The sequence below is a fragment of the Lactuca serriola genome, chromosome 2, assembly GCF_051521515.1.
Source record: "Lactuca serriola cultivar US96UC23 chromosome 2, Lser_US96UC23_V15, whole genome shotgun sequence".
Taxonomy (NCBI): domain Eukaryota; kingdom Viridiplantae; phylum Streptophyta; class Magnoliopsida; order Asterales; family Asteraceae; genus Lactuca; species Lactuca serriola.
Window position 1 is genome coordinate 109,493,224 of NC_136409.1, and position 24,671 is coordinate 109,517,894.

Below are 24,671 nucleotides of genomic sequence, written 5' to 3' on the forward strand. Positions count from 1 at the left end.
CTCTAGATCTGGCCGATGCCGGTCATCATAACTCTTCTGCCAACTCTAAGCTATTCGGAGCCTACTCCGAACCTGTCACACCCCAAAACCATGAACGACGGAAACGTTCTGGGGCGGAGGACGTCATGTACAGTATCACAACAATGAATAATAGTAAACAAGCAACAACATCATCCATTGCATTAATAATATAATTTCATACATGTGTGTTCTTTCAAGTTATATAGACACCAAAATATACATATCAGAATAAAATATGAGTCTTGAACGAGCTCCATCTTCTCAAAAGCCTGGCACCTGTACCTGTCTATTGGTGACCTGAGAATTCAAGTTATTTTGAAAGCGAGTATCAGCCTAAAGCTGGTGAGATCAAAAGTGAATTAATGTCTGTGTTTGTATGTAAGTATTTGTGAGATGTTCCGTATGATGTTTTGTAAAATGTTTGAACTCTCCTAGAAAACCCTATGTTTCCTACTAACTGTAGCCTTCTACCAAGGCATCTAGTGTCTGTGCGTGTGTCTCTTGTTGGAGTGTGTGTTTTCCCAATTCTTACTATCATTAACCCAAAATATAGTTTTTACATTACCGTGCATTGTGTGAGCATTCACGAAGTGAATGTAATGGGAAAATATTATAGTACCGTAGTATTTGTAATAAGTGACTACCGTTGTACTAACTACCTTAAAACAAAAGGGGTTCAATTTAACATGTGATCGACTTGTATCCTGCTACCGACTCTAGTAAAACGACGATGTAAGACGCCGTAAGAAATGAAATTTGGCACCCGTAGAATTGCAAGTCCCACTGTAGCGAGCAACAAGGTGTAGGATAGTCAATCCAGTATAGATCTATACGCAAACTCATACACTCCCCAATTAAGGAGATTCGGGATAAAAAAGCAGTCATGGCAGGAAGTGCCACGACCTGCTCAATGGTTCACATAACTGCATGATTGTATATGTAATGAATGTGCTAACTGAAAGTGTATGAACTCACCTGTATTGAGTGGTACGGATGAACTGAAGATTTAGGATTTCTAGGTGTCATGTGAAGTCCTGAACACACTCTATGATCCTAGTTAACATATAATATCACATATATGTATCCAATTAGTCTTTAAACAACTAATACAAAAAGTCAAGACACCCTAGGACATGCTTAAACACCTTATACAAGTGTTATAAGTCTCAAGGATTGCATCTAAGTGTTGTAGGGAAAGGCTAGTGTGTTTGGGGTTCAAGGAACGCTCCATTAGGGACTTTACGGTTTTGTGGTCGTATCCAAAAGGGTTTACGGTTGTAAACCCTTGGGCTTATGGTCATAATCTCACCCACTTGTTGACCATTTGATGTTTGAAGCTTTAAGAGTCCCTAAAAGCTTTTCTAATTGATGTATGTGACCATGGAAGGAACTAGGGCACCATTTCACTCCTAAATGGAGTTTATAGTCCTTTTACCGTTTTCCTTTGATTTTACTACCTTAAACTCATAAGTTTTATGGTATTTGGGGGTTTTCAAGTCCTTATCTCATCATGGTAATAGTCTAGGTTAGATTTTAGGCATAAGGAATAAATATGGGACATTTATACACCTTTTGGGGTGTTTACGGTTTTGGGAGATCCCCTAACCGTAAACACATATAAATGTGAGATTTTTTTCCTTTTTGTGTGATAAAATCATCAAGCATGGATCTAGACAAGTCCCTAAGGCATTGTGAAGCATCTAGGCACCCTAAGGCACCCCTTTGCACCTTACTTGGTGTTTACGGTTTTGGGAGCCTCCCAAAACCATGAACACCTTGTTCTTGGTGTTCTTGGGACAATTACTTGATATTAAGATGGATAGAAAGCTTTAAAATACTCTAGGATAGAAGTACTTACTTTTTGCAAGCTTGTAATGAACTAAAAGTCCAAGAACACTAGTGTGTGTTCTTGGTGTTTTGGAAATGTTTTTGGGAAATCGGGTGAAAACCGGGATGATAGTTGAGAGTGTTTGGAGTTTACTCTTTAGAGTGAAAGTAAAAAGTGATGAGTTTAGGGAGTGAACTCATGCTTTAAGGCATGAGCTTACTGTTTTTAAGGGAGTTTACGGCCCAAACATAAAAGTTTGGACGTGAACTTCTAAGCTACGTGGTATTCGCGGTTTTGAAATTTCAAGACTCGAGGCATTACATTCTTTTAGCCGTTCATTTAAAGAATAATTATTATAATAGTCAAACGAACTTTAAATTTGTTAAAAAAAATAGAAATGTAATTGACTTATAATATGAAGTGATTGATTTTAGGCTTTGACCGAATGAAAATTTCGGGTTGTCACAGAACCTGCTGAATCAGCTTAGTGGTCTTGAGTACCATCTCGGTACTCCCCATGAGTCGCTGACCGACCTCGCCCCAATAAATTGGGGTCCTGTATTTCCTCTAGTAGAGCATATTAAAAAGAGGTCGATCAATGTTGGAGTGATAGTCGTTGTTATACGAAAATTCTACTAATAGAATATATGTATCCCAACTCCCACCAAAGTCCAAAATGCATGCTAGCAACATATCCTCAAGGGTCTGAATAGTCCGCTCGCTCTAACCGTCGGTCTACGAATGGAATGTTGTGCTGAAATGGAGACGAGTACCCAAATCATCATGGAACATTTTCCAAAACCTAGAAGTAAACCGAAAATCTATGTCAGAAACCACCAAATCCGGTATCCCATAATGTGCCACAACCTCCTTGATATAAATCTTAGCCAATTTCTATGTAGAAATACTCTCCTAAATTGGAATGAAATGCACGCTCTTGGTCAATAAATCTATGATGACCCAGATCAAATCCACTCCATGTGTACTCCGAGGTAAGTTTGTGATGAAATCCATCGTAATATCCTCCCATTTTCATATGGGAATCTCCAATGGTTGCATCTTGTCGTGAGGTCTCTGATGCTCATCCTTGACTTTCCTGCAAGTCAAGCACCACTTCACATACCATACCACATCCCACTTCATGCAGGGGCACTAATAATCAGGATGAAGATCCTTAATCATCTTTGTCGCCCCGGGATGAATGGAGAACCTAGACTTGTGTCCTCCTCCATCAAAACCTAACACACATCGCCCCAATACAGAACCCAAAATCACCAACGCAGAGTCAACAACTGATAGCTATCATACTCAAAGGAAGCCACCTGACCCACAATACATTCACACTTTTGGTGCTCTTCCGTCATAGCCTCGATCTGAGCCTCAAGAATCCGCTCTAAAAGCAAAGTAACCACGATCATCCTCAAACATATGCCTCCGATCAGAGCAATGAACGCCTTACGGTTGAGAGCATCGACCACCACATTAGCCTTCCCCGGGTGATAAAGGATCTCACAATCATAATCCTTCAACACATCCAACCACCGGCGCTTCATTATATTTAGATTTGGCTGATCAATCAGATACCTCAGGTTCTTGTGATCCGTGTAAATGGTACAACGGACCCCATACATGTAATATTGCCAAACCTTGAGGGAAATAACCACAGCCCCCAACTCCAAGTCATGCGTCAGATAATTCAGCTCATGGGGATTCAACTGCCTCGAAGCATAAGCGATCACGTGACCCCTCTACATGAATACCACTCCAAAACACATGATCGACACATCACAATAAACACAAAATCCTCAACATCCTCCGGTAGGGTCGGAATTAGTTCCTCGCACAACCGCTGTCTCATGGTCTCAAAAGTTTCCCATTACTCAGGCCCCCAACGAAATGTATCCGTCTTCTATGTTAACCGGGTCAAAGGAACATGTATCTTGGAGAAATCATGGATAAATCTCTGATAGTAACCTACAAGACCAAGGAAACTCCAAATCTTAGATGGAGACCTCGGAACCTCCCACTGCGTTACGGCCTCGACCTTGGCCAGATCGACTAGAATACCCTTCTGGTTGACAAGGTGCCCCAGAAACTACACCTTGTTTAACCAGAACTCACACTTGGAGAACTTCACGAAAAGTCGCTCCCTCCTAAACGTATCCAGCACTTCCCTCAAGTGCACCTCGTGCTGCTCCTGAGTCTTGGAATAAACCAATATATCATGAATAAATACAATCATAGACTGATCCAGTATCGGCCTAGACATGTGGTTCATGAGATCCATGAATACGGCTGGAGAATTGGTGAGCCCAAAAGGCATCATCACGAACTCGTAATGACCATAACGATTCCAAAAAGTTGTCTTCTGCACATCCTCCACTCTGAGCCTCATCTGATGATAACCTAATCACATTTCAATCTTTAAAAACCAAGTTGCACATTGAAGTTGGTTAAAAATATCATCAATCCTCGGGAGTGGATAACAGGTTTTCACCGTTACCTTATTCAGCTCCCGGTAGTCGATCAACATACGATGACACCCATCCTTCTTTCTCACAAACAAGATTGGTGCTCCCCAAGGCGAATTGCTTGGTCTAACGAATCCCTTGTCTAACAACTCTTGTAGATGTGTAGACAACTCCTGCATCTCAGGAGGAGCTAACCGATATGGTGCTTTGGCTATCAGAGCCGCACCTAGAACCAAATCAATCCATTAATCAACCTGCCTCTCCAGAGGCACCCCAGGAAAATCTTCAGGAAACACATCGAGATAATCTCATAAAATCAGCACATCATCAACGGCCGCCTTACCCTTATTTGGGTATCCATAACATAGGCGACAAATCCTGAATAACCCTACTGAATATAGCGTCTGGCCCTCGTAGTTGAGCATAATAACGGCCCACTCTGAGCTTTTCTCCTTAAACCACTAACTCTCCCCCATTTGGAGTTTGAATCCGGACTAGCTGCAGCTCACAATCGATCACCGCCCATTGGGACTCAACCAATCCATACCTACAATAACCTTGTTCTTACACAAAGGAATGGGAACCAAATCAATCAAATACTCCACATTGAACAACTGAAGGGTACAACCTTGATGAACCCTCGCAACCCGAACAGACCTATCATCTGCCATGTCGTCATCTAATGGAAAATCCATCCCCCCTCTATCTATTTAAATTAGTCTTTTACTATTAAAATTTTTACATATTAAGCCTAAAATTATAAAATTTAACTTTAGCCCCTATTTTGCAATTTTTATACACATTATAGTTTCACCACACCCCCCCCCAAATCAAAACTTCAAGCTCTGTTACTTTCCGGAGCTCCAGAAAACGTCTTGCCAAATGCAAGCGATATAACGCATTGAGTAGCCGCCGAATCAAACAATACCACAACAAAAATATCGTTCACAAGGAAAGATCCTAAAATAAAACACATAAATATAAGCGGACAAATCATAATAAATAAAAGGAAAATGAGAAGATACATACCCGTCACCACGTCGATAGTCGCACAAGCCTACTCGGTCGTCAAATAAAAAGCCCTCTTCTTCACTACAAGTGTATCTGCCCGGCTCTAGAGGCCGTTAGTAATCCGAAGAGTTGCAGGAGCGGGTGCTGACACCGTTCTTGCTGTAGTTAAACTCGGACAATGGGCCTTCTTGTGGACTCTCTGATTGCAATGAAAGCAGATCAGATCAGATCAGATCAGAAACTAGGATGGTGGTGGTAGTAGCAGTGAAATCTATGCCGATGTAACCCGTCCAACCATACATGAAGTAGCTTGAAACTCCTACCCTACACGTTCCCTCATGTCCCTTGCCGCACTTGCCATATAGGTTCCGACCCTGATGGCCTCTCGACCTAGAATTTGATACCTTAGGCCTCTTTCCCGAACCCTCAACACTTGGCACATAATTTGGCTTCCTCTTTTTCTCCATCTCCAGATCAATCTCTGTCTCCCTAGCTCTCGCTATCATATCCTTCAATATCCTGCAGCTGGATCGGCACACAAACTGCCGAATAACACTCCTCAACATCTCATGACACCTAGCCTTATTCATCTCCTTATCTACCACATACCGCGGAACCAAAAGTTCTCTCGCCCAAAACATCGCGGTCATCTCAGCCATTGTCTCAGTAGTCTGGCGAGGATCCTGTAAATGTCATGCCAATTGCTGCACCTCAATCACCAGAGCGAACTCAGCCCTGAACCTGGTCATAAAATCATCCCAGGTCATCGAATCAATCGTAACATCACCAATGGAGCACCCAACCTCCTACCACCAATCTCGGTCCCTGTCCTTCAAAAGACAAGAGGCAAGTCTAACCTTTTCCCCCTCGGGGCAACTGCTTGTGCGGAAGGCATTAGCAACATTCGCTACCCACCTTCTTCTAGCTATCGGATCCTTCGACCCGTGATAGTCTGGAGCTCCACATGTCGGGAACTCCCTGAAGATCAATGAACACGCCCCAACCAAGGCCACCATCTTAGAATAAATGGCCCTCAACCGCTTATCCAGAATCTCCAAAATGCCCACCTTGACCATAGAAAAGATCACATACATATGCTCAAGAATGCAATGCGAAATCTCAGATGAGATGAACTCCTTAGTCTGATCACGTAGCTGCTCATCTCTACAACTTGAGCCCGATCCCTCTCCAGCAATAGAACTACCAACAGGTCTGCCTCGCAATGTGACCATACTGAAAGTAAGCCATACAAATCATCAGAATAAATCGAAGGATCAAAATCTCTACAAGCTTGCTGGTTTCATCGCCGATTTTGTTGACTCGAGTACACATCCTTTGCTTCCAGTCTAACAACCCAAAACCAAGAGAAAACTTTTCATTTTTAATTCAGGATTACAATCATAAGTTTGATTCAAAAATCCATTACATAATCCATATAATATAAAATCATCAGATTGACAATAACAATAAATGCACAAAATGGTGTGGAGTGAATGTTGTGCCATCAAACACCATAAAGTCTGCACTTTTAAGCTAAAGGGACCCACCAAACATCTAGATCTACAAGATTTAGCATCTCAAATGGTCTTAGCTCATCAAGACCAACCAAAAGGACCATATGAAGCTAAAAAAGTAGATCTAAGCAAAGGATAGGCAAGGTATGAACTTTATACCTTCAAAAGCTTCCTAAGATGATGTAGATTCAGGATCTTGAAGCTTTACCACGTCCATGGCTTGCTCACTGTCACAACTAGCAAATTTGCTAGGAAATTATATGCCTCTGTAAACAATATCAATGACACCAGTTGTAAGCTTTGAACTTGAAATGCACTATGTTATTTAACAACAACAAACCTTCACCAAGATCCAATCATAAAGCCTAAAATTTATACAGAACATCATGAAAAGTCAATTTAGGGTTTTGTAAACCCTAAGGATTATAGTTTAAGTCCATTGGACTTGGAAACCCTTATTGGGCCTAATGGGCCAAAAAGCTTATAATTTGATTATTTTGGGCTTGGAATTTCTAAATGGGCTCTAATTAGATCCACTTTCATAAAATTTAACATTTTGGGCCATAATAGACCAAAAATGAAATAAACTACCCTAATGGACCTTATTGGGCCATAACTAATCTAGTAGACTTTAATGGGCCATAAAACCCATTCATTTATACAATTTGGGCTGTGGATCACTTTAAGTGCCCAATGGGCCGAGAATAAAAACTTTAGGCCCCATATTTTCGAACCAAACCAAGAATAGGCCAAGGTGATTTTCCTCCCCTTACTCCTTAGCCCAAATCGGCCCACGCTTAATAAAAAAAAGAGATAAGAATGGAAAAGATTTAAAACAAAAAGGGAAATTATGGAAAATTTGGGAGGATGCCACCTCCGTATTGCATGGTGGACATCCATGCAATGTCACCTAACCTCTCTTTCCTCCCTCTCTTCTTCTTATCTCTCGGCCGAAGGAAGCACACACACACAATTCACTTAAGTTTTCTCTCAAGAACTCACAACAACAAATTCTCCTTTCTTCATCTAGTTTTCAAGATCTTGAACATTTCAAGAAAGTTTTTCCTCAAAAATCATCATCCTAGGTAAGTTGATGCTTGGATCCATGATCTAGTTTCTTTATTTCATCAAAAATCTCTTCTTAACTCATACAAACTCATGATCATCATCCTAGAAATCTCTAAGTTCGAGATCCACCCTAGTTTCAGAGGCTAAAAATGTAATTACTACATGGAAGGACTAAAAATGTAAAGTTTTTAGATTTTTAGATTTAAATTGTAAAAATTTCGAAAATATGGACTACAATTGTAAATCTTTTTAAATCAAAGGTCTGAAACTATCCAAAACCTCATTTTGGGCTGAAAATACTATTTCGATAAGCATTTGGGCCTAAAATGTCATTTTCCATAAAAAGGGACTAATATAGTCATTTTTATTAGAAAAGGGACTGAATTGGCCAAACAATTATTTTTGGGACTTTACAATTGAACAATTCGTTTAAAAAAAACTTTCGATTTTTATACTATACAAGACGGGTAAACACTAACTTTATTGGGCTTAATATTTTTAAATTATGCAAAATGGGCCTTCGTGACCCATTATCATAATTATTGGGCCCAACAATAATAGTAATACATGATGATTGGGCTTCTAGTGCCCCAATTACATGCTTAATGGACCCTCAATGGTTTTACATGCTATTGGGCCTTTGTGGCCCATTTGCATTGCTAGTAAGGTCCAACTTACTCATGTGCTCGATAACCTGAATCAACACACATGATTAATAGACCACAGTTGTTCTTATTCATGTTGTTTGGACTTACACATACTCATGTAAACGATAAATGGATTGTGATCATTACTATTCAACTTCTCGGGGTAATAATTGGGATTGGTGAGGAATATGCGGTCTGCACTAATAAGTGTCGGTCGTAGCCTGTAGATATAACCAGAGTCTCCTGGAGGGAGAGCGAGAGTTTGTGTATAGATCTATATGGGGGTGACTCCCCCACACTTGAGCTGTTCGCTGCAGTTAGACTTGGCCAGTCTAGGGTGACAAAATCTTGAGCAAAACCGGCGTTTGTAAAAATTTCAAAGACAGGCGAAATAGTCATTATCATGTATGGTTATAACGTCTCACATAGAGATCCATTACCATTTCACTATTAATTGGGAAACTAAATTCATACATATGGTCGTACTATGAGATTTATACGAATTCACAAAACTATCACACAGTTTTATATTGGAAAATATCGGACTTTCCGGGACTCAACATAATTTCTTTATCATACTTCAACTATTACATGAGAAATACTAATGCTAATAAGCCATATATACAAGTTCTGAAATTACACATATCTATACATTATTGGATCATCACATCGTGTTGCAAACAAATTTTACTTACAGAAAATATCAGATATTCTGGGTTTTATCAACAACATGAAACATTTATATCTAACATGCTTATGAACTCACCAACATTTCATATGTTGACCATTTTTAAAATAACTTGTATTCTCAGGTAACCGATAAGCAGAAGATGATTATCATGTGTGATTAGGACTTCATGTTTTGTAACTTTCAAACAATATACTGTTGATTATGTAATATTTGGTCAATGTACTTGATGTGAACCATGTAAGTTGTACTATGTAATGTTGGTGATGTATGTGTTTGTTTCATGTATATTCATTGTTATGCTATTTAATTGTTAGTCACGCAAGCTTTCAGACGTTTCCGCCGTCCAGTTCGAGGGTATGACAGGTTGGTATCAGAGCAGTGTTTATAGTGAATTGTCATATCTAACCATATATTGATATGCAACTATAAACATAAAAAAGGGAACTAAACTACTCTGAACACAAAAATAAAAACTTTCACCTTTACATGCAACTTAGAAAAATTAACATAGTAAGAATTCAAGTAAAACCTTGGGAAAGATCATGACATCCCGAGTAAACCGGGGTTGTTCATAGTTGGATTAGGGACGAATGTAGCCTGATCAACTACATTCCTTTAGAATATAACTATCACACATCATGGAAAGATCGTGATGGTCAGTAAACCCAAGGCATACCCATAGAGAAGTATAATAAACCGAATGTAGAAATTTTAACACCTATTTCGTTATACAATCCTCACCCCAGTTACACGTACAGTTATCATGGACGAGGATCAACAAGGAATCCAATTCTATCAAGCTTTAGTGGCTCATGGAATGTTGGTAGAAAACCATGAGGAAGGGCAAGGGGTAGCCCCTGGCATGGAGCATGATGAATATACCGATACAGATTACAAATTTGATGAAACCAATGAAGACATAGGGGATGATGGTAACACACAAGAAGAAGACCCCTCTGACCCACCTACCGGCGAGGCACCACATGATTCTCCTGCACCAGCAGGAAACCCCGCTGGAAGAGCCCTCATTCCGGATGAAGAGATTGCCGCTCTCCGACTACAGTTATTTGCTATGGAGGCACGAGCTATATTAGCTGAACATGAGAGGGACGAGGTCATAATGGAGATGACCGAGATGGCACAACTATTAGAACAACACTTTGGAATATAATCGTACCACCGACTTTAAGCAATTACTAGTGTAATAATATTAGGATTTCTTGTGTAGGTGTATTATGTGATGTACTTCCGACTCTATGTTTAAGTGATTACACTACTCATAGGGTCGTTATACTATCGGATTTGATATTCTTATGTACTATATGCCCTTTTGGGGAAAAAAAATTCACATATGAACCTAGGGTATTATTAGTAATATTACATTGTGTTTTGTCATGATTACGTGATCTGTTGTAAGAATTATTTCTTTATTACATGTTAAAAATTTTGAAATGTATCACATGACACAAACCGAATCACCGGGATAACAATGTATAAAACCTAGAATACGTTGTACGGTTATCGTCATTCTATTTCATGACAGAAGATGCCTCGAGGACGCCCCACAGTCAACAACAATCCACCACCACCCCCGGAGACACCGTGGATGAACTCAACTGCGTTTCAAGCATTTGTCTTCACAGCGGTCACTACAGCGTTGGCACACATCCGTAACGGAAACAATGGAGGAGGAAATGGAGACGGAGCTGGTAGCTCAAACCACGGAATTAACCAGGGTCAAACCAAGACTTGCACCTATGAGGATTTCATCAATGCTAAACCCTAAACCTTTAATGGAACGGGAGGTGTGATAACCCTAAAACGGTGGATTGAAAAGATGGAATCCGTGTTCGAAGTTTGTGGCTGCCCAAAAGAAATCAAAGCGAAGTATGCGGCGTGTACTTTTGCAGATCAAGCCCTTTCATGGTGGAATGGGCACGTGGAGGAAATGACACTCCCAGGGGCAAACACTATGCCATGGGAGGAACTAAAGGAAATGTTAAGGGTAGAATACTGCCCGGGGGGAGAAATTCAGAAAATGGAACTGGAGCTGTGGAATCATACAGTTCAAAACTCGGACATTGATGCTTACATCACAAGGTTCAGCGAACTGTCACTAATGTGTCCAAGGATGATCAGCTCAAAAGGAATGAAAATTGAAAGGTTCATTTGGGGGATTAACTTCCCCTATTCAGGGGAATGTGATTGCAACAAACCTAGAGACTTTTGATAGTGCCAAAAGATTGTGTTGGGTAGCAGATTCGTTTATGTATTGCGTCATTGGGCTCGGTTAATAGTCCAATATTTTGTACTCCGGTTTGGGCCTGTCCAACCGTTGAGCTGTAGGGTTTAGTATATAATAATATGCTTGCATGCATATTAGAAAAACGATAGAGTACGATTGATAGAAGACGATAGCATTACAGATTTATTTCTTTATCGTTCCTGTAAACCCTTTAACCCTCTACAGTTGATGTTCTTTATTGAGCTCTTCTGAGGGTTGTTTATAAATCATTCGACACGTTTGATTCACTTTTGAGTTGTTTACAGTTTTCGTGTTCTTGCTGTTTACTCTTTATATTACCTGTTTAAGATCTAATCGATCTTCAAGTCTAAGTTTTAAACTTATCAATTGGTATCAGAGCAGGAGGCTGTGTAATCGATACACTTCTTTTCTGTGAAAAAGGTTTCAATTAGGTTTTCCGCAATTACTGATGTTTATTGAGCCGTCATCTCATTATTGACGTATCTTGATATTTATTGTTTTGCCCTAATTTGATTTATTACAAGTCTGATCTTTGAACAGGTTATTCGATCATAATGGACGAGTCGCAGTCGAATCCCATCAATATTTCTAACAGCATTGGATCAACCACGAAGATTCCCATCCTATACACCCATGATTATGAAGTCTGGGCGCATCACATTGAAGACTATGTAATAGGATCTGAGGATAATGGATACCTCATCTGGGAAGCAATTGTTTCTGGACCGTTTTCTCATTCTGCAACTTCAAGGATTATTAAAACTCAAAAGGAGTACAATGATCTTCTGAAAGATGTTAAAGATATTGTGCAAGATGAAAAAGATAAATTTCAGTGCAATATCAAGGCGTTAAGATTGATCAGATTCGCCCTTCAGTCCGACACTTTTAGGCTAGTGAGTTCATGCACGACGGCAAAGGAGATTTGGGATAGGCTACATGAATTGTATTCTACAGACGAGGATCTTGAACACTCCATTCAAACCTTACTCTTGTCTGAGTTTGGTGAATTCAGGCAAGGAGCCAAAGAAACAGTGACTCAAACGTTCGATCGCTTCAATCATCTTCTTAGCAAGATGATCAAACATGACATCGAAAGGAAGCTTATCGAGCAGAAGGTTACGTTCTTAAATGGTCTAAGATCAGAGTGGAGAGCAGTTGTGTCCACAGTTAAAGCCCACGAGCAGTTTAAATCATATTCATTGGCGAAACTGGTGGGCATTCTCAAATCTCAGGAGAAGATCGTGTTGCAGGAGAAGAATGTGGTTTCAAGCCTAGGTTCGTTGGCCATCTTGTCAAAAAGTAAAGGTGTAGTGGAGGACGAAGACCTCAACTTGGAGGATTATGACCTCATGTCTGAGGATTATGCTATGATGGTGTCTAACCCCAAGAGGTTCATCAAGAAGAGATTCCCCTACAACAAAAACCGAAACTGGCAGGGGAGTTATAGCTCAGAAAAGGTTAAAGATGAACCGAAGGTTGAAGAGTCAAAGAAGGAACCGAAGGCAGATGGTGATTCTGGAGTGAGCTGCTACTATTGTGGGGGAAAGAACCACTATGCAAAGGATTGTGTCCTCAAAAAGATGGCTGAAAAGGATGAGGAAAAGGATGAGGAAGCTTTGTTGCAGAAAAAGCTTGATGAGATCAGGAAGAAGAAATCTACCGCTAACCCTTCTATGAATGCTCTAATTGTGCAGGGTTCGGTTGCTGATGACGAGTTCGGTGGCGTGGAGGTTTGGTCAACCGACTCTGAAGACGATGAAGTGAGGAAGCCTTCTCATGGAAAGGCTTGTGTGGCAAAAGAGGAAAGCAGTGGAGGAAGGTGCTTGATGGTGTCTGACGTGTCTCAGATGAGGGGATACAACACCGATGGTGGGAGTAATGAACCGAAGGAGCAACAGGATATGTGCTTTACAGCCAAACCGCTCAGCGTGCAGTTCAACGAGCTCGATGAACTGATTATGAAGGTACAATCGGTTTTTGTTTCATTTAAAGTCCCACAATGCTCATATGAAAAAGAACTAAAAAGTGTTAATTCAAGAATCTCTCATCTAGATAGTAGTTTAACTCAAACTCGAGTCACCAATTCTAACCTAACTGATCAATTAAGCAGGGTGTCTTCGAAGAGTGAGGAACGGCGCATGTGGATCGAACTGATGGAGTCGGAATTAGTCAAAATAAAAGATGAAAACATTTATTTACAAAGAGACAATTTAAAGCTTTTGAAACTGCGAAATGTTTTTTGTTTGATTGCTAAACGTCTTTACACTAATATTACTCAGCTTCATCTGGATTGTGAAATAGGACAAAAGATTCATCGCATGATTTTGCCCTTCCTTGAGTTTAAGGAGGATGAAATTGATGCCGAAGCATATAATTGTGAGAGTGTGATATCATCTGAGGACGTTAGTCCAACCTATATGTATGGACTGGACAAAATAGAATCTTTCATTAAATCCAAGGACCATAAGGACATGCTTAAAAACCTTTTGGATGAAAATGATAGACTGAAATTGAGAACCGAAATGTGACAACCCAATATTTCAAGACGATATGATGTAACGCAAGTCAAATTTAGGTCAAAATTTAACTTTCCTAAAATCTTATTTGGGTTAAATAAAGTAGAAGGAATCGTATCAAGGTTTCCAAGAATATAAAGAACACTAAAATCCGAGTTATAACGAAGAAGTTATGATCATTCTAAGTTTTTCCGACAGAAAAACGGCAATACGAAGTTACGTAAAAACTCGAATTGGAGATCGAGCGACTTTTGGCCGGAATGACCTAAACGAGTATTGAAGGTCTCGTCAATGGTATTTCAGCGGTAAAAAAAGTCTGGCAAAAACCGACGTTGTAGATCTTAGTCTCGCCTTCGCGTGGATATAAAGAACGTCGAAAACGGAGTTCGTATGAAGGAGATATGAATTTTAGAAGTTTATTTAAAATAAATATAAATTTAAATAAAAACTCCCGGTATTATCCGAAGGGGAGTCATCAGATAGGACCGGAGTACGCCCTGCGTACCCTCGTACGCCCCGCGTACTCAGATCAAAGGCCTCGGATCGTCCACGTCGCCCTATGCGACGCTACCGACCCGCCCGTCCGACCCGCCGTCCCATCCGAAGTGCGTAAGCGATGACGTCTCGTACGCGCTGCGTACCCTCGTACCCCCAGCGTACCGAGGCGGTTCAGCACCACTATAAATAGTGATGCGAGGGTCTCCGGGAAATTTGCTCAATTCTCCTCTTTTCTCTTGCGTTTTGCCTCGTTTTCCGTGCCCGTTCAAACCCGAAGCTCTGGCCTTTTTGCTCAAGTCCCGAGGGTCGATTTTACTCCCGAGATTCCCGAGAATCCCGAGAAAAATCCGTTTCCTGAGACGAAACTCTGCCCGGTTTTCCATCTCGCTATCTTCAAACTTTCAGGTGAGTTCATACCCCTATAATCCACACTTTTAAATGTTTTATAAATGTTTTTATATGCTTTTAAGGGGGGGAATACAAGTAAAACACGCGATGATTATCGTATGTTATATAAAGTTTCGTTATACACTTTTTATCAACGGAATCACGTGTGATTTATAACTATTATAGAGAAACTTTCGTATGCAAAACGTATCACGATAATATCATACCTTTTGAAATGAAAAGTGTTGCTATTTATATACAAATCAAACATTCTGCTTATACTGTATGTATATGTGTCCACCTTCGATACTATAAACATACGATTATTTTGGCACGAAAAACATCAATATTTTGGGATACTTGTTGTGAGTAAAACAATCATATGGGATTTATAACTAGTATACAAATGGAATTACTACAAGTTTAACAGTTTTACTAAACATATTACTTCAAATGACTTTCTTAAACGTTTTACATGATTATTGCTCGTTATCAAACTGTCTTACACACTGTAAGCTTCCTTTCAAACTCGGTTACAAAGGTGTTTTCAAACAATGGTTTTCCGTGTACTTAAACTGTCTTATCAAACAAAATACTTTCAATCATTTTATAAACTGACATCAAGTCACAAATGCTTTATTAGACTTTTCAACGGATTTACAAAACTTCCTTATGCTTTTATATTATAAATTGCATGCCTCTATATGTATAGTTATATAAGAAATGTTTAAAAGACTTAGAAAGGCTATCCACCCTATTTCCTTTTCGCGCCTTGAGATGTGGTCTGGTGGGATATTGGGTATTCGTCCGAAAGTCATTTAAATATTAGTTATATATCATGTATACATATATGGTCATAAATGTTCCATCAATTAATTTAGTTCTGATACTCTTAGGTAGCAATGGTGTATAAACCTACTTGGACACTCATCAATTAAATTCTAGTAAACTATTATAGGAATAGTTTAGAGTAAACAAAACATTTTCCCTACTACAAGAAATTACACCGGAGTTAGTTCATTCATGAGTCTAGACTACATGTTATATGAAAGAATACTCTTACATGAATACTTATACATGAATACTTTTACATAGACATTATATGGCAGATTACTACTACATGTTATATGAAAGAATACTCTTACATGAATACTTTTACATAGACATTATATGGCAGATTACTACTACATGTTATATGAAAGAATACTCTTACATGAATACTTATACATGGATACTTTTACATAGACATTATATGGCAAATTACTATTACATGTTATATGTCTAGATACGGTTATATCGTTCGCCTTTCTATCTTTACCTTGTGATACAATCACATCATCGACGAGATAGATTGGGACTTTATCTCCTAGTACCATAGGATACTTTGAGGGACTAACCATTCTGACAACCACTTTTAGCTACAGAGGTAAATGAACAATCTACGGATGTTTTAGGTTGATGCCATCGCGGGTATACATAAGGGACTAACTATTCCTAAACCCGGCTGTTAGCAACAGAGGTAAATGAACAATCTACGGATGTTTTAGGTTGATACCATTTCAGTTATACAAACTAATAAGAGTTAAACAGGGAAAAACCGTCACATTTTCAAGAGATGCGTACTTTCAAAACAGTCAGGTCTAGGTAAAAGACTACTTTCAAAACATTCGGGTCTTGGTAGAAGACTACTTTTATACTAGTAGGAAATATGGGATTTTCTAGAGTTTTCATACTTATACTAAATGTTTCATCAATCATTCACCAGTCTTTCATATCAACTAATCAAAGCAATGACATTAAATACTTATGAACTCACCAGCTTAAATGCTGATCTACTCTTTCAAAATAACTTGTATTCTCAGGTTACAAATAGACAGGTGTCGATGCAAGGTTTAGAGAAGACGGAGCAGTCAAGACTCGTCTTTTATTTTGATCAGTTATCATGCTGTCTTGTACTATGAAAGAAAACACTTGTAACTAAAATTATACTATTAATGCAATGGATGATGTTGTTGCTTGTTTACTACTTTACATTTGTTGTGATGCAGACATGACGTCATCCGCCCCAGAACGTTTCCGCCGTTCTCGGTTTTGGGGCGTGACACAAAACCATACAAAAATTTGACTCTTTAAACTCCAACTTGAGCTTAGAATACAAAATTGATGTTGAAAATGCATCTGAGCTTAATGAGGATGATAATAGGAGTGAAATTTCTGTAGAGGACACGGTTGACTGCTCAGAATTTGTGAAAAGCGAACCTGAAAACCACAAGAATCTAATTTCAGAAAATTCAGTGGAGTTCGCTCGAATGTCCCAACAAAAGTCCCCGATTCTTGCAGAAAAGGCCGTAGTATATCAAAAAGTTAGGACCACTCCAAATCAAGTGTACAAGGTCACAGGAGTAACCGAACATCAGACTACTGAACTCACAACAATTGTAAACGAAGACAATGTTGATGGCTGCAATGAGTTCTTCTGGTCAGCTCCAATCGATAATGCTGATGAAACGGTAGGCTTATCTGAAAGGACCTCATGGAAAAGTAAAGGTAGATACGTGCCAGAACCCTTGAATAAGCCTGAAAACTTTGATGTGCCAAGTACTAGTGGTACGAAAGACATTCCTCAAGAAAATGGAAGTCCGACAAAAGAAGGCACTCCCTCTAGTGAAACTTCCTCAGTTCATAGTGAATCAGCCAAAGAAAAACCGAAACCTAAAGCCAACATCCATCATCAACCGAAGCAGATGAGAAATCAGAAACGTCAAAGGAATCAGAGATACAGGAAGCATCTCTCTGAAAGAAAACAGTTCTGGCAATCCCAGAATGCTTATTTCTCACATCAAGACAAGAATCTAAAGTATGAGAAAAATCCTGTTGAAACGCACGAGAGCCACAGCAACCGAAAGCAAAGGTTCAGTTCAGAAAAGAATACCAACCAAAAGCAAAGGTTCAGTTCTGAGAATGACTCCAACCGAAAGCAGAAGTTCGGTTCAGAGAACGAAACCAACCGAAAGCAAAGGTTCGGTTCTGAAATCAAAAAAGATCAAAACTCTAAGGTCGGTCCCACCAATGATCAAAAGCAAAAGGGTCACCTAGAGTCTCCAGCTAAGAAGTCATTTCAATCTAAGCCCTCTCATTCTCACTCATCTAATTCTTCTAATTCTTCCAATTCCTCTCCACCTCGTTCTAAATTTCATTCTGTTCCTTCTCAAAAATCTCAATCTTCAGCTGAACAAAAAGGGAAATAGAAGGTTTCAGCATCCAAACCAGAGTTTAAACCGAAACCACCTAATCTTAATAAAATCAAAGTTTTTACCATCAAAAAGAAAGATGAAACAACACTAATAAAATGAACATATTTTATAGACATCTCTCTTACTATTCCTGTACCTGTGAAAGGCTCACGTGGACCCAAGAAACTTTGGGTTCCTAAATCTGCTTAAATTTTGCAGGTTATCAGTGACGAGCAGTTTGACGAAGAATGGTACATCGATAGTGGCTGCTCGCGTCACATGACAGGGAGGAAAGAAGAGCTGAGGGAATACAAGTCTCTTTCAAATGGTGGAAACGTCAAGTTTGGAAACAAATCCTTCGGCACCATAAAAGGCTATGGAATGATTACTAATGGTGATTTCACGATAAGGAAAGTGGCATACGTGGAAGAGCTACAACACAACCTCATCAGTGTATCTCAGCTCGTTGGAGGTACCGGTCTCAAAGTCTCATTCGACGATGAGGGTTCTGAAATTATTGAGAAGAAGACAAAGAAAGTTATTCTCAAATCGGAGCGTAAGGGTGAAATGTTTCCTCTGAACCTCAAACCCATCAAAGGAAACCCAGCTATATGCCTGTTATCAAAAGCACAATCTGACGAAAGCTGGTTGTGGCACCGAAGACTCTCTCATCTCAACTTTAAAGATATCAACAAACTTGTCACTGGAGGTGATGTTCGAGGTCTTCCATTGCTCAAGTATGATAGAGATCATTTGTGTGCTGCATGCGAAATGGGGAAGCAAAGTCGTCAAAGTCATCCATCTATAATAAACACTAAAGTTGTTGAACCACTTGAATTACTTCATATTGATTTGTGTGGTCCATCATCTATCGAAAGCATCGGTGGTAGCAAGTACATTCTTGTTATTGTTGATGACTTTTCGCGTTTTACATGGGTGTTCTTTCTAAAGCTTAAATCTGAAGCGACTCACAAGCTAAAGGTGTTCATCAAGCAGATTGAAGTACAGCTGAAGAAGGTCGTTCGCAACATCAGGAGCGACAATGGTCTGGAATTCAAAAATAGAGAATTCGAAGAATTCCTAGCAGAAAAGGGAATAAGTCACAACTTCTCAGCTCCCTACACACCTCAACAGAACGGAATTGTCGAAAGACGAAACCGATCTTTGTGTGAAGCTGCCCGAACCATGCTAAGTTTCGCTTCCTTACCTCTTTATTTTTGGGCTGATGCTATTTTTGCTGCTTGTTTTACACAGAACATGTCATATCTCAACAAACGATTCACGCTCACACCTTATGAGATTCTCAACAACAGGAAGCCCAATGTGAAATTTTTCCATGTGTTCGGCTCACGGTGTTTCATCTTTAACTCTAAGGAACAGCGCAACAAGGTCGATGTTAAAGCCGACGAGGGAATCTTTCTGGGCTATTCTCTCACTTCCAAAGCGTACAGGGTATTAAACAAGCGTTCGAGGAAAATCGAAGAGACTTACTACGTGACTTTCGATGATAGCTACGTCAAAAAGCTAAAGGACAATGAAGACACTGCTGGGGAAATCTTTCCTCAAACTGGCCAAGTCACGGTCTCGATCGCTAATCTATACGAGAAGTTTATGGAGCTATTTGACGAACCAGAGAAAGTCATTCTCTCAGAAGCAGGCGCAACAGACAACAAGGTAGACCATATGAAGCAAATTGTCGAAGAAGCTGCCAGGAGAATGAATGAAGGAGGATCAAATTCTGACGAACCTCCATCAAACAATGCTTTAGTCGAGGGGGAGGATCAACCATCGTCATCTCAGCCAACCTCACATGTTGAGGGGGAGCCAAGGTTTCCAACTGCTCCCGAAAGCACTTCACCAACCGAAAGTGCTTCACCATCCGAAGGTGCATCAACGCCCGAAAGCTCAGCACCAAAAGAAACCTCTGAAGCTCAAGATTCACAAAACATTCCTGAAAGCTCACCTATCGAGGGGGAGCAAGCTGATATGTCATTCGACTACGAAAGCCAGTTCGAGCCAGAAGAAATGATAAATGCTGAACTGGATCCAACCTTTGATCCAAACTACCCTCCTCTCACCAAATGGACCAGAGATCATCCTGTCTCTCAAGTTGTTGGTGATGTCTCTGAAAAGGTTCTGACCCGATCACAACTCAAGGCAAAACAGACATCCTTATTTTCCAAAGTTGAATTCTACATATTTAACTCATTCGTATCAAAAGTTGAACCGAAGACAGTTAACACTGCTCTCGATCACTCCGATTGGGTTCAAGCGATGCAAGACGAACTGAACGAATTTGAAAGGAACAAAGTCTGGCGCCTCATTCCAACTCCTCCAGAAGCCTCGGTTGTTGGTCGCAAATGGGTCTTTAGGAACAAAATGGACAAGGAAGGGAACGTTATAAGGACCCGAAGGCATCTTTATCAATCAGGAAGCTTACACGAAGACTCTCTTAGCAAAATTTGGCATGATGGGAGATTCCGAAGTCAAAGTCCCAATGGCATTCGACACCAAGCTCACCCCATCCATGGACAAACCGGCTGTTGATATCACGCTTTATCGTCAAATGATAGGCTCTCTGATGTATCTTACTGCTAGCAGGCCTGACATCATGTTTTCTGTGTGTTACTGTGCTAGATTTCAGGCAAACCCACGCGAACCTCACATGCTTGCAGTGAAGAACATTCTACGATATCTCAAGCGAACTGCCTCCTTAGGTCTATGGTATCCTTCCAACTTAGGCTTCTTCGTTCAAGCCTACTCAGATGCAGACCTTGGAGGATGTGGACTCGACAGAAAAAGCACCACAGGTGGCTGCCAATTCCTTGATGGGAAGTTGGTTAGCTGGCAATCAAAGAAACAAACGTGCGTGTCTTTGTCTACTGCCGAAGCTGAATACATAGCAGCTGTATCCTGCACCTGTCAAGTGATTTGGATCCAGAGTCAACTTCGAGACTATGGACTCAATATGAAGAAGATCCCACTATATTGTGACTCTGAAAGTGCAATTAGGATCTGTCATAACCCAGTGCAACACTCCAAAACCAAACACATAGCACTGAGGTATCACTTCATCAAAGATCATGTGGAAGATGGAAACGTCGAAGTACACTTTGTTAGAACCACTGATCAACTGGCCGACGTCTTTACTAAAGCTCTTCCTGAAGTGTCATTCAATAGAATTTTACAAGGGCTAGGTATGATGGAATCAGAGTCAGTACCACAACCTACCTCTCAACCTCAAACGTAAGAAGCGAAATTGACCGAACACTCAGGTTCGGTTGAATCATCTGCACTCGCTCATCATTTCAAAGGTAGTTTTCTTGGTTGTAAATGTCATGTACAAAGCTGTTTATCTTATTGTTCAAAGCATTTTCTTATTGCAAGCCTAAATTCCTTGGTTCTCTAAAAAATTTCAAAACCGAAACCTACCGAAGGTTCGGGTTCGGTTTTTCAAAATTTTTCAAAACCGAAACCTACCGAAGGTTCGGGTTCGGTTTTTCAAAATTTTTCAAAACCGAAACCAACCGAACGCTCGGGTTCGGTTTTCAAAATTTTCCAAAACCGAAATCAACCGAACGCTCGGGTTCGGTTTTCCAAAATTTTTCAAAACCAAAACCAACCGAACGCTCGGGTTCGGTTTTTCAAAATTTTCCAAAACCGAAACCAACCGCACGCTCGGGTTCGGTTTTTCAAAATTTTCCAAAACCGAAACCAACCGAACGTTCGGGTTCGGTTTTTCAAAATTTTCCAAAACCAAAACCAACCGAACGCTCGGGTTCGATTTTTCAAAAATTTCTCTCAACCGAAGGTTCCAAAATTTTCCAAAGTTTTTTTTTATGTTTTTTTTTCTTTTCCATAGTTTTCTTTACTCTCTTTATTTTCTTTCTAAGTTTTTTTTTTTACTTTCTTATTTTTTTTTATATCAAAAACTCCAAAAATATTTTTTTATCTTTCACTTTATTTGTGTGTTCGTTTGTTTATGGGGATAAAATTGTTGGATTAGTTAAGTGTCCCTAGAAGCATGCTGCTGTATGTGTCCCAAGCCTCATAAGATTCTGAATAATAGCCTTAATGACCTGGTATAAACAAACATTGTCTTCCCAATTAGGCTACCACATTTATTCTAATCGTGAGCTACCTCACTCTCTTCTCACATGAGATAAGAGTTTTCTGCTTGGTCCTTGTTTTCGCAGCAGAGGTACTTTAATTTCTTACACCATCTCCATTACATTTCTCCATTACATTCGTTTCATCAACATAACCCTTGAGACTCTCAGAAATTACCACTGAGGTTTATGGTTACACAACAACTGTGTTTATGATCTTAGGTTCGTGCCACTACGAGCTGAGTGAAACCCAAAATTCAAAACCAAATCTGAATTGACGGTGAACAATTAATTTGATCAAGTTTTCACCAAAGAATTGACGGATGTATCTTGATGAAATCTCAAATTTTTATTTTGTATGATTCCTATGAAATTGTTACACACCATAACATTTCTTCCCTTGGGATCTAGTTTTTAATTTTTTGTTGAGATTTTATATTTTCCTAGCCACTTTAAAATTAATTCCTACCTACTTGTTCAACAGACTACACCGGTCTCACAAGTACTTTGTTCACTTTCTATCTTATTTCAAGATTAGGACTGTTGAATCAAAGATAAAGCCACCTTAAGGAGCCTAATTAAAAGAAGCCTTTCAACACTTATTAATAAGTGTTTGATCGTCGTTCAACGGGAAACCACACTAACACTTTAAGGTCTCTCTTGACTTTGAAGGAAGAGATTTGTGCCCGGGATCATTTGTTTTATGTCATTATTGACATCACATTTATTCCTAAAAAGATTTGCTTTATTTCTTTTCTTTTTACACTCTTAGCACGAAAATCTTTGATTTTCCAAACTTCTCGTACTAATAATTACAGGCTGTTTTACTAAATTGGTGGTTACTTAAAAGATGTGGTCAAAATTCATCCACGTGGGAGTATCATTCAAAAGATGCCGTTACAGGGATAAGATGAAGGGTTGCTGACTCAGGCGGGAGTCTAACGGATTGAATTTCTAACGGCGGTAAAAATGGACGCATGCGAATTTGAAACGTCCATTCTTTAACTGACGTTGTGGACGCGTGTGCGAATATGAAGTGGTTCCTCTCTGGCACAAAAAGGCGCGTGTGGATTTGAAACGGAGGCGCTTGTTGGACGGCGTGTTCTAAGGAATCTGACACTCTCTCTCCTGCGTGATCATCGCATACCTTAACTGTCACGCATCTGTCATTTTGGGAAAACCTTTCGTATTTCGATAGAAGATTTGAACAGATTTTTCTCTCTCCTTACAACCACTATAAAAGGCAACCTCATCTCCCTTTTACCTCTTTACCGCATCCAAATTCCCAAAAGAGCAAAATCTCCCTGAAACCCTCACTGTTCATCATCTTCTTCCCAACTTCAACAATGGCAGAATCATCGTCAGTTCACGCTACTTCACACATCCTTCCCATTCGCCCTCAACAGTGTTTGGTGATCGATTTAACCCCTCAGTCGTACGATTCCTACATGTTTCCGATCATCGAGTGCCTGAAGTACTCGACAATCGCTCCTGCACTTTCTAGGGTGGAATCTGTGCCCATGGAGCTCCTATCGCAGGTTTATGCGACTGCACATTACGATAAAGCAGTCGATAGGGTTTTATTCGAGGTTTCTGATCACAAAGCCTCGATTTCAAAGCAACGATTTGGCGCATTGCTAGGGTTTGCTGCTGACCCTTCAAGGGTTAATCCGGAGACGATTCCGATTGGCCATCTCTACAGTATGTTTTACAACATGGGGTACACAAAGGTGCTCTCCTCCGTCGCGAAGTTTAAAAATTCATGTTTGCCGCCACAGTGGAACGGCATGTTCACTGTCCTTTTCAAGGGTTTATCAGAACGGAGCTCAGGATCAAATGGCTCCAGTCGACTCTTTTTGTCGATCATGTACGGCGTCTACAACGGAATCAACGTCGATTATGGGTTGGTTCTTTGGAAACAACTCATCCAAAGTCTCTCTTCTTCTTCACGACATTCTGAGGTGTCGTATGCAAGGTTTTGGACTCTCATCACTAAGTGGGCGATGGATAAGTTCGATGTCCCCACGGTTGCCGGTGCATCGATGTCTTCGATCGGTACTTTCCATACCACGAAGATTATCGTCTCAGATGCATCAAAATTCCCCTTTATCGGTTCTATTCCGGACACAGTGTATGCTGATGTCCCAGCAGACAGCAGAATCATCCAGACTATCAAGGAGTTCAAACAGTCTGGACCGAGGGATCTCACGCCGGAGATGCTCAAGTCTATTCACGATGCTGATAAGCCTGTTCATAGAAGCAAGTGGCCAAAGGGGCTAAAGGTCCTTCTCCCAGGAAGAGGAAATCAACCAAAGCTGCACAGTCCCCGCAGCCAAAGAGGCGAAAGACTCAACCGAAGCGAAAGCTCATAATCGCCTCCTCTTCGAGTGAATCAGAAGGTGAAAGTTCGG